The sequence below is a fragment of the Cryptomeria japonica genome, unplaced genomic scaffold (genome assembly GCF_030272615.1).
Source record: "Cryptomeria japonica unplaced genomic scaffold, Sugi_1.0 HiC_scaffold_97, whole genome shotgun sequence".
Lineage (NCBI taxonomy): Eukaryota > Viridiplantae > Streptophyta > Pinopsida > Cupressales > Cupressaceae > Cryptomeria > Cryptomeria japonica.
The window spans coordinates 458398-468117 of record NW_026728919.1 but is presented as its reverse complement, the minus strand read 5'-3'; the positions used below and the strand labels follow the sequence as shown (position 1 = coordinate 468117).

At 62.6% G+C, this 9720-nt stretch overlaps 1 non-coding gene across 1 annotated transcript; it reads right to left on the bottom strand.

Moving 5' to 3' along the window:
- Positions 1-7804: 7804 nt before the first annotated feature.
- Positions 7805-7923, bottom strand: LOC131864874 (5S ribosomal RNA). The gene has a single exon (XR_009363601.1). It is a non-coding gene; the product is annotated as a 5S ribosomal RNA (ribosomal RNA).
- Between the last annotated feature and the right edge of the window lie 1797 nt (positions 7924-9720).

The window sequence follows — 9720 nt, the reverse complement described above, 5'->3', positions numbered from 1 at the left end:
GTTATGAGCTTGTCGCAGTGTGTACTTAGCAAACCGCGACCCACGTGCGAATCCACCCCGGCCACCCACCCCCGTCGAGGTGCACACCCTCCCTCGCGAAGTGCGCCCCGTTCGCCAAGTGTGAGCCCTGCCCGGGTGCGCGCACCTTGCTAGGGCGTCGGGTGTGCACCCGGCCCGGCCTACGTGCGTGCACCTGGAGGGGGCGTCGTGTGCGTGCAGTGTCCCGTCTGCAACGCGGTGCCCACACACCACCTCGGGCGCAACGACCTGCGCTCACATGTGGGCCGAGTGCACCTTGGTGCATGTTCGGGGCGCCTCGGGTGCACGCTCGATCTTGCCCCGGTGCACCAAGGCGCTCGGTTTGCCCCGGGTGCGCACTTGGTGCAAGGTGGGCACCCAAAATAGGGATCAAGCACCAAAACACAAGTTTCGGGATGCAAAATGGGACCCAAGGACCACAAATGCGTTCCAAGACCCATGATGGGTCCACGAGAACAAAAATGTGTTCCGAGACTTAATAAACAAATATTGGGTTTTAGGAGAAGAAACATGCTCTGATGCCCAAAACGAGAATCGACCCCGAAAAGGCCACAGGCCAAAAGTGGGATGCGAGACAAAAAAAAATGGGACCCGAGGACCAAAATTGGGTTCCCAGGTCGAAGACAGGGCAACCGGACAAGAAACGACCTCTAAGGCTCGAAATGAGTCCCGACGACTAAAACTTGACAAGAAGCACCCATCAGGCACCCAACTCGACACCCATGGGATGCCGACCCACCCGGGCTTCCACCTAGCACACCTTGGCACCCACCCACCCTCGCACCCAACCTCGCACCCAACTTAGCACCTTTGAACCCACATTGGCACTCACCCTGACCCTGGCACCTTGGAACCCACATTGGCACTCACCTTGACCCTGGCACCCACCTTTGCACTCACCTTGGGACCCACCCTGGCTCCCACCTCGGCACCCACCCAGACACCCACCTTGGTTCCTTGGCACCCACCTTGGATCCTTGGCACCCACCCCGACACCCACCTTGGCACGCAACTTGGCTACTTGCCACCCACCTTGGCTCCTTGACGCCCACCCCGACAACCACCCCGTGACCTACCCTGGCTAGGGTTGGTGCACACCCACCCTGGTGCCCACCTTGGCACCCACCCTATGACCCACCTTGGCACGCACCTTAGTACCCACCCCGTTACCCACCCTAGGACCCACCCCGTGACCCACCTTGGCCAGGGTGGGTGCCTTGGTGCGCACAACTTGCCTGGGCTGCACACCAGGGCGGGCTCAAGATGGCACCCGCGTTCCGTTTTTTTCACTATCTTTCAAAACGGAAATTTTAAAATCTCATTTTTTTCTTTTTTTTGCCTTTTCTGGAAATTAGTGAAGGCAGCGCATCAAAGGTGCGCAATGCTGGTGCGAACCCGGGAGCGCTCCGATGTGTGCTCCAAGGTGCGGCGTGCACGAAGTCCGAGCCCGGTTTGCCCCGGGTGCGCACCTCGCGTGCACCTTCGCCGGGGTGAGCACCTTGGCTGGGTTGCGCGCCCTGGTGCGTACCAAGGAGCGCTCTGAAGTGTGCTCCAAGGTGCGGCGTGCACGAAGTCGGAGCCCGGTTTGCCCCGGGTGTGCACCTCGGGTGCGCACCTCGCGTGCACCTTCGCTGCGGTGGGCACCTTGGCTGGGTTGCGCGCCTTGGTGGGCACCATGCAGTGCACGAAGTCGGAGCCCGGTTTGCCCCGGGCGCGCACCTCCGCCAGGGTGGGCACCTTGGTGCGCACAACTTGCCTGGGCTGCGCATCAGGAAGGGCTCAAGATGGCACCCGCGTTCCGTTTTTTTCACTATCTTTCAGAACGGAAATTTTAAAATATCGTTTTTTTTTGCCTTTTCTGGAAATTAGTGAAGGCAGCGCATCAAAGGTGCGCAACGCTGGTGCGAACCTGGGAGCGCTCCGATGTGTGCTCCAAGGTGCGGCGTGCACGAAGTCGGAGCCCGGTTTGCCTCGGGTGCGCCCTGGTGGGCACCATGGTGCGCACCAAGGAGCGCTCCGAAGTGTGCTCCAAGGTGCGGCCTGCACGAAGTCGGAGCCCGGTTTGCCCCGGGTGTGCACCTCGGGTGGGCACCTTGGTGCGCATGCCTTGCCTGGGCTGCGCACCAGGGCGGGCTCAAGATGGCACCCGCGTTCCTTTTTTTTCACTATCTTTCAAAACGGAAATTTTAAAATCTCATTTTTTTTTGCCTTTTTCTGGAAATTAGTGAAGGCAGCGCATCAAAGGTGCGCACCTCGCTGCCCACCACGGTGCGCAACGCCGGTGGGCACCCGGGAGTGCTTCGAAGTGTGCTCCAAGGTGCTGCGTGCACGTTGTCGGAGCCCGGTTTGCCCCGGGTGCGCACCTCGCGTGCACCTTCGTCGGGGTGGGCACCTTGGCTTGGTTTGCCCCGGCTGCGCTCCGAAGCGGGGTTATTGGAGCGCCGCCTCTTTTTTTGTCGGAGCGTTTGGTGGGGTTTCTCGCATTGGCTCTTCCGAGGCCCGGTTGCCACCCTGGCGCGCACGAAGTCGGAAGTAGGGTTAATTGCCCGGGTGCGCACCTTTGCCAGGGTGGCACCTTACCTGGGCTGCGCACCAGGGCGGGCTCAAGATGGCACGCGCGTTCCGTTTTTTTCACTATCTTTCAAAACGGAAATTTTAAAATCTCCTTTTTTTTTTGCCTTTTCTGGAAATTAGTGAAGGCAGCGCATCAAAGGTGCGCACCTCGCTGCCCACCTTGGTGTGCTCTGAGGTGCGCACCCGGGAGCGCTACGAAGTGTGCTCCAAGGTGCGGCGTGCACGTTGTCGGAGCCCGGTTTGCCCCGGGTGCGCACCTCGCCTGCACCTTGGCCGGGGTGGGCACCTTGGCTGGGTTTGCCCAGGGTGCGCTCCGAAGCGGGGTTACTGGAGCGCCCCCTCTTTTTTTGTCAGAGAGTTTGGTGGGGTTTCTCGCATTGGCTCTTCCCAGGCCCGGTTGTTGGGTGCGCTCCCACCCTGGCGCGCGCGAAGTTGGAAGTTGGGTTAATTGCCCGGGCGCGCACCTTCGCCAGGGTGGGCACCTTGGTGCGCAAACCTTGGCTGGGCTGCGCACCAGGGCGGGCTCAAGATGGCACCAGCATTCCCTTTTTCTCACTATCTTTCAAAACGGAAATTTTAAAATCTCGTTTTTTTTTTGCCTTTTATGGAAATTAGTGAAGGCATCGCATCAAAGGTGCGCACCTCGCTGCCCACCTTGGTGTGCTCCGAGGTGCCCACCACGGTGCGCAACGCCGGTGCGAACCCGGGAGCGCCCCGATGTGTGCTCCAAGGTGCGGCGTGCACGAAGTCGGACCCCGGTTTGCCCCGGGTGCGCACCTCGCGTGCACCTTGGTGCGCACACCTTGGCTGGGTTGCGCGGCCTGGTGGGCACCATGGTGCGCACCAAGGAGCGCTCCGAAGTGTGCTCCAAGGTGCGGCGTGCACGAAGTCGGAGCCCGGTTTGCCCCGGGTGCGCACCTTCGCCGCGGTGGGCACCATGGCGTGCACGAAGTCGGAGCCCGGTTTGCCCCGGGTGCGCACCTCGCGTGCACCTTCGCCGGGGTGGGCACCTCGGCTGGGTTGCGCGCCCTGGTGCGCACCAAGGAGCGCTCTGAAGTGTGCTCCAAGGTGCGGCGTGCACGAAGTCGGAGCCCGGTTTGCCCCGGGTGTGCACCTCGCGTGCACCTTCGCTGCGGTGGGCACCTTGGCTGGGTTGCGCGCCTTGGTGGGCACCATGCAGTGCACGAAGTCGGAGCCCGGTTTGCCCCGGGCGCGCACCTCCGCCAGGGTGGGCACCTTGGTGCGCACAACTTGCCTGGGCTGCGCACCAGGAAGGGCTCAAGATGGCACCCGCGTTCCGTTTTTTTCACTATCTTTCAGAACGGAAATTTTAAAATATCGTTTTTTTTTGCCTTTTCTGGAAATTAGTGAAGGCAGCGCATCAAAGGTGCGCAACGCTGGTGCGAACCTGGGAGCGCTCCGATGTGTGCTCCAAGGTGCGGCGTGCACGAAGTCGGACCCCGGTTTGCCCCGGGTGCGCACCTCGCGTGCACCTTGGTGCGCACACCTTGGCTGGGTTGCGCGCCCTGGTGGGCACCATGGTGCGCACCAAGGAGCGCTCCGAAGTGTGCTCCAAGGTGCGGCGTGCACGAAGTCGGAGCCCGGTTTGCCCCGGGTGCGCACCTCGCGTGCACCTTCGCCGCGGTGGGCACCATGGCGTGCACGAAGTCGGAGCCCGGTTTGCCCCGGGTGCGCACCTCGCGTGCACCTTCGCCGGGGTGGGCACCTTAGTGTGCAGACCTTGGCTGGGTTGCGCGCCCTGGTGGGCACCATGGTGCGCACCAAGGAGCGCTCCGAAGTGTGCTCCAAGGTGCGGCCTGCACGAAGTCGGAGCCCGGTTTGCCCCGGGTGTGCACCTCGGGTGGGCACCTTGGTGCGCATGCCTTGCCTGGGCTGCGCACCAGGGCGGGCTCAAGATGGCACCCGCGTTCCTTTTTTTTCACTATCTTTCAAAACGGAAATTTTAAAATCTCATTTTTTTTTGCCTTTTTCTGGAAATTAGTGAAGGCAGCGCATCAAAGGTGCGCACCTCGCTGCCCACCACGGTGCGCAACGCCGGTGGGCACCCGGGAGTGCTTCGAAGTGTGCTCCAAGGTGCTGCGTGCACGTTGTCGGAGCCCGGTTTGCCCCGGGTGCGCACCTCGCGTGCACCTTCGTCGGGGTGGGCACCTTGGCTGGGTTTGCCCCGGCTGCGCTCCGAAGCGGGGTTATTGGAGCGCCGCCTCTTTTTTTGTCGGAGCGTTTGGTGGGGTTTCTCGCATTGGCTCTTCCGAGGCCCGGTTGCCACCCTGGCGCGCACGAAGTCGGAAGTAGGGTTAATTGCCCGGGTGCGCACCTTTGCCAGGGTGGGCACCTTACCTGGGCTGCGCACCAGGGCGGGCTCAAGATGGCACGCGCGTTCCGTTTTTTTCACTATCTTTCAAAACGGAAATTTTAAAATCTCCTTTTTTTTTTGCCTTTTCTGGAAATTAGTGAAGGCAGCGCATCAAAGGTGCGCACCTCGCTGCCCACCTTGGTGTGCTCTGAGGTGCGCACCCGGGAGCGCTACGAAGTGTGCTCCAAGGTGCGGCGTGCACGTTGTCGGAGCCCGGTTTGCCCCGGGTGCGCACCTCGCCTGCACCTTGGCCGGGGTGGGCACCTTGGCTGGGTTTGCCCAGGGTGCGCTCCGAAGCGGGGTTACTGGAGCGCCCCCTCTTTTTTTGTCAGAGCGTTTGGTGGGGTTTCTCGCATTGGCTCTTCCCAGGCCCGGTTGTTGGGTGCGCTCCCACCCTGGCGCGCGCGAAGTTGGAAGTTGGGTTAATTGCCCGGGCGCGCACCTTCGCCAGGGTGGGCACCTTGGTGCGCACACCTTGGCTGGGCTGCGCACCAGGGCGGGCTCAAGATGGCACCAGCATTCCCTTTTTCTCACTATCTTTCAAAACGGAAATTTTAAAATCTCGTTTTTTTTTTGCCTTTTATGGAAATTAGTGAAGGCATCGCATCAAAGGTGCGCACCTCGCTGCCCACCTTGGTGTGCTCCGAGGTGCCCACCACGGTGCGCAACGCCGGTGCGAACCCGGGAGCGCCCCGATGTGTGCTCCAAGGTGCGGCGTGCACGAAGTCGGACCCCGGTTTGCCCCGGGTGCGCACCTCGCGTGCACCTTGGTGCGCACACCTTGGCTGGGTTGCGCGGCCTGGTGGGCACCATGGTGCGCACCAAGGAGCGCTCCGAAGTGTGCTCCAAGGTGCGGCGTGCACGAAGTCGGAGCCCGGTTTGCCCCGGGTACGCACCTCGCGTGCACCTTCGCCGGGGTGGGCACCTCGGCTGGGTTGCGCGCCCTGGTGCGCACCAAGGAGCGCTCCGAAGTGTGCTCCAAGGTGCGGCGTGCACGAAGTCGGAGCCCGGTTTGCCCCGGGTGCGCACCTTCGCCGCGGTGCGCACCATGGCGTGCACGAAGTCGGAGCCCGGTTTGCCCCGGGTGCGCACCTCGCGTGCACCTTCGGCGGGGTTGCGCGCCCTGGTGGGCACCATGGTGCGCACCAAGGAGCGCTCCGAAGTGTGCTCCAAGGTGCGGCGTGCACGAAGTCGGAGCCCGGTTTGCCCCGGGTGCGCACCTCGCGTGCACCTTCGGCGGGGTTGCACGCCCTGGTGGGCACCATGGTGCGCACCAAGGAGCGCTCCGAAGTGTGCTCCAAGGTGCGGCGTGCACGAAGTCGGAGCCCGGTTTGCCCCGGGTGCGCACCTCGCGTGCACCTTCGCCGCGGTGGGCACCATGGCGTGCACGAAGTCGGAGCCCGGTTTGCCCCGGGTGCGCACCTCGCGTGCACCTTCGCCGGGGTGGGCACCTCGGCTGGGTTGCGCGCCCTGGTGCGCACCAAGGAGCGCTCCGAAGTGTGCTCCAAGGTGCGGCGTGCACGAAGTCGGAGCCCGGTTTGCCCCGGGTGCGCACCTCGCGTGCACCTTCGCCAGGGTGGGCACCTCGGTGCGCACACCTTCTCAATGTTTTCTTGCCTTTTCTGGAAATTGGTGAAGGCAGCGCATCAAAGGTGCGCACCTCGGTGTGCTCCGAGGTGCGAACCCGAGAGCGCTCCGAGGTGCCCACGAAGTCGAAAGTCGGGTTAATTGCATTGTTTTCCCCGGGTGCGCTCCGAGGTGCGCAACATCGGCGCGCACCAAGGAGGGCTCCGAAGTGTGCTCCAAGGTGCGCACGATGGCGTGCACCTCTGGTGCGCACGATTCGGAGCTCGGTTTGACCGGGGTGCGCACACCTTGGCTGGGTTGCGCACCTTTTGTGCGCTCCAAGGTGCGCACGAAGTCGGAGCTCGGTTTGCCCCGGGTGCGCACCTTCGCCAGGGTGCGCACCTTGATGCGCACGCCTTGGCTGGGCTGCGCACCTTGGTGGGCGCCATGGTGCGCACCTTTCGTGCGCTCCAAGGTGCGCACGAAGTCGGAGCTCGGTTTGCCCCGGGTGCGCACCTTGGTGGGCGCCATGGTGCACTCCGAGGTGCCCAAGATTGGTGCGCACCAAGGAGCGCTCCGAAGTGCGCTCCAAGGTGCGCGCGAAGTCGAAAGTTGGGTTAATTGTCCGGTTTGCCTCGGGTGCGCACCTTGCGTGCACCTTCGCCAGGGTGGGCGCCTTGGTGCGCACACCTTGGCTGGGCTGCGCACACCTTGGCACCCGCGTTTCCTTCATTTTAAATTTTTTTTTTTTACAATCTCTCAAGTGGGAAATTCTATAATCTCAACTTTTTTTGCCTTTTCAGGAAACTTTTGAATGGAGCGCATCATTGGTGCGCTCCGAAGTGTGCTCCAAAGCTCTCTCCAGCTGCGTGCACCTGCCCCGGCCGCGCACCCGGCCCCGCCCAGCTTCGCTCACCTGTCCCGGGCGTCTGGTGCGGAACCTTAGAGTAAGAAACATCACCGTGCACCTTGGCCAACGTGCGCGACTCGACCGAGCGCGCACTGGCCGAGGTGCACACCGATTTCACCTGGGTGCGCGCGCAGCACCTCGGGCGCACCGGGGTGCGCGCACAACGCCCGGGTTGCACCGTGGCCTGTGTGCTCGGGGCGCCTCGGGTGCGCGCTCGGTGTCGCCCCCGCGCGCGCGGTAGTGCGGGCAGCGCACCCCGGCCCGGCCCGGCCCCGACGAGAACGCAAACGGGCAAAAGGTTTATTCAAATAGCATTGCGACGCCCGGCGAAAAACTAAAAAAGGGTGCAACACCGGGACTTCCCGGGAGGTCACCCATCCCAGTACTACTCCGGCCCAAGCGCGCTTAACTGCGGAGTTCTGATGGGATCCGGTGCACTAACGCTGGTATGATCGCACCCGTTATGAGCTTGTCGCAGTGTGTACTTAGCAAACCGCGACCCACGTGCGAATCCACCCCGGCCACCCACCCCCGTCGAGGTGCACACCCTCCCTCGCGAAGTGCGCCCCGTTCGCCAAGTGTGAGCCCTGCCCGGGTGCGCGCACCTTGCTAGGGCGTCGGGTGTGCACCCGGCCCGGCCTACGTGCGTGCACCTGGAGGGGGCGTCGTGTGCGTGCAGTGTCCCGTCTGCAACGCGGTGCCCACACACCACCTCGGGCGCAACGACCTGCGCTCACATGTGGGCCGAGTGCACCTTGGTGCATGTTCGGGGCGCCTCGGGTGCACGCTCGATCTTGCCCCGGTGCACCAAGGCGCTCGGTTTGCCCCGGGTGCGCACTTGGTGCAAGGTGGGCACCCAAAATAGGGATCAAGCACCAAAACACAAGTTTCGGGATGCAAAATGGGACCCAAGGACCACAAATGCGTTCCAAGACCCATGATGGGTCCACGAGAACAAAAATGTGTTCCGAGACTTAATAAACAAATATTGGGTTTTAGGAGAAGAAACATGCTCTGATGCCCAAAACGAGAATCGACCCCGAAAAGGCCACAGGCCAAAAGTGGGATGCGAGACAAAAAAAAATGGGACCCGAGGACCAAAATTGGGTTCCCAGGTCGAAGACAGGGCAACCGGACAAGAAACGACCTCTAAGGCTCGAAATGAGTCCCGACGACTAAAACTTGACAAGAAGCACCCATCAGGCACCCAACTCGACACCCATGGGATGCCGACCCACCCGGGCTTCCACCTAGCACACCTTGGCACCCACCCACCCTCGCACCCAACCTCGCACCCAACTTAGCACCTTTGAACCCACATTGGCACTCACCCTGACCCTGGCACCTTGGAACCCACATTGGCACTCACCTTGACCCTGGCACCCACCTTTGCACTCACCTTGGGACCCACCCTGGCTCCCACCTCGGCACCCACCCAGACACCCACCTTGGTTCCTTGGCACCCACCTTGGATCCTTGGCACCCACCCCGACACCCACCTTGGCACGCAACTTGGCTACTTGCCACCCACCTTGGCTCCTTGACGCCCACCCCGACAACCACCCCGTGACCTACCCTGGCTAGGGTTGGTGCACACCCACCCTGGTGCCCACCTTGGCACCCACCCTATGACCCACCTTGGCACGCACCTTAGTACCCACCCCGTTACCCACCCTAGGACCCACCCCGTGACCCACCTTGGCCAGGGTGGGTGCCTTGGTGCGCACAACTTGCCTGGGCTGCACACCAGGGCGGGCTCAAGATGGCACCCGCGTTCCGTTTTTTTCACTATCTTTCAAAACGGAAATTTTAAAATCTCATTTTTTTCTTTTTTTTGCCTTTTCTGGAAATTAGTGAAGGCAGCGCATCAAAGGTGCGCAATGCTGGTGCGAACCCGGGAGCGCTCCGATGTGTGCTCCAAGGTGCGGCGTGCACGAAGTCCGAGCCCGGTTTGCCCCGGGTGCGCACCTCGCGTGCACCTTCGCCGGGGTGAGCACCTTGGCTGGGTTGCGCGCCCTGGTGCGTACCAAGGAGCGCTCTGAAGTGTGCTCCAAGGTGCGGCGTGCACGAAGTCGGAGCCCGGTTTGCCCCGGGTGTGCACCTCGGGTGCGCACCTCGCGTGCACCTTCGCTGCGGTGGGCACCTTGGCTGGGTTGCGCGCCTTGGTGGGCACCATGCAGTGCACGAAGTCGGAGCCCGGTTTGCCCCGGGCGCGCACCTCCGCCAGGGTGGGCACCTTGGTGCGCACAACTTGCCT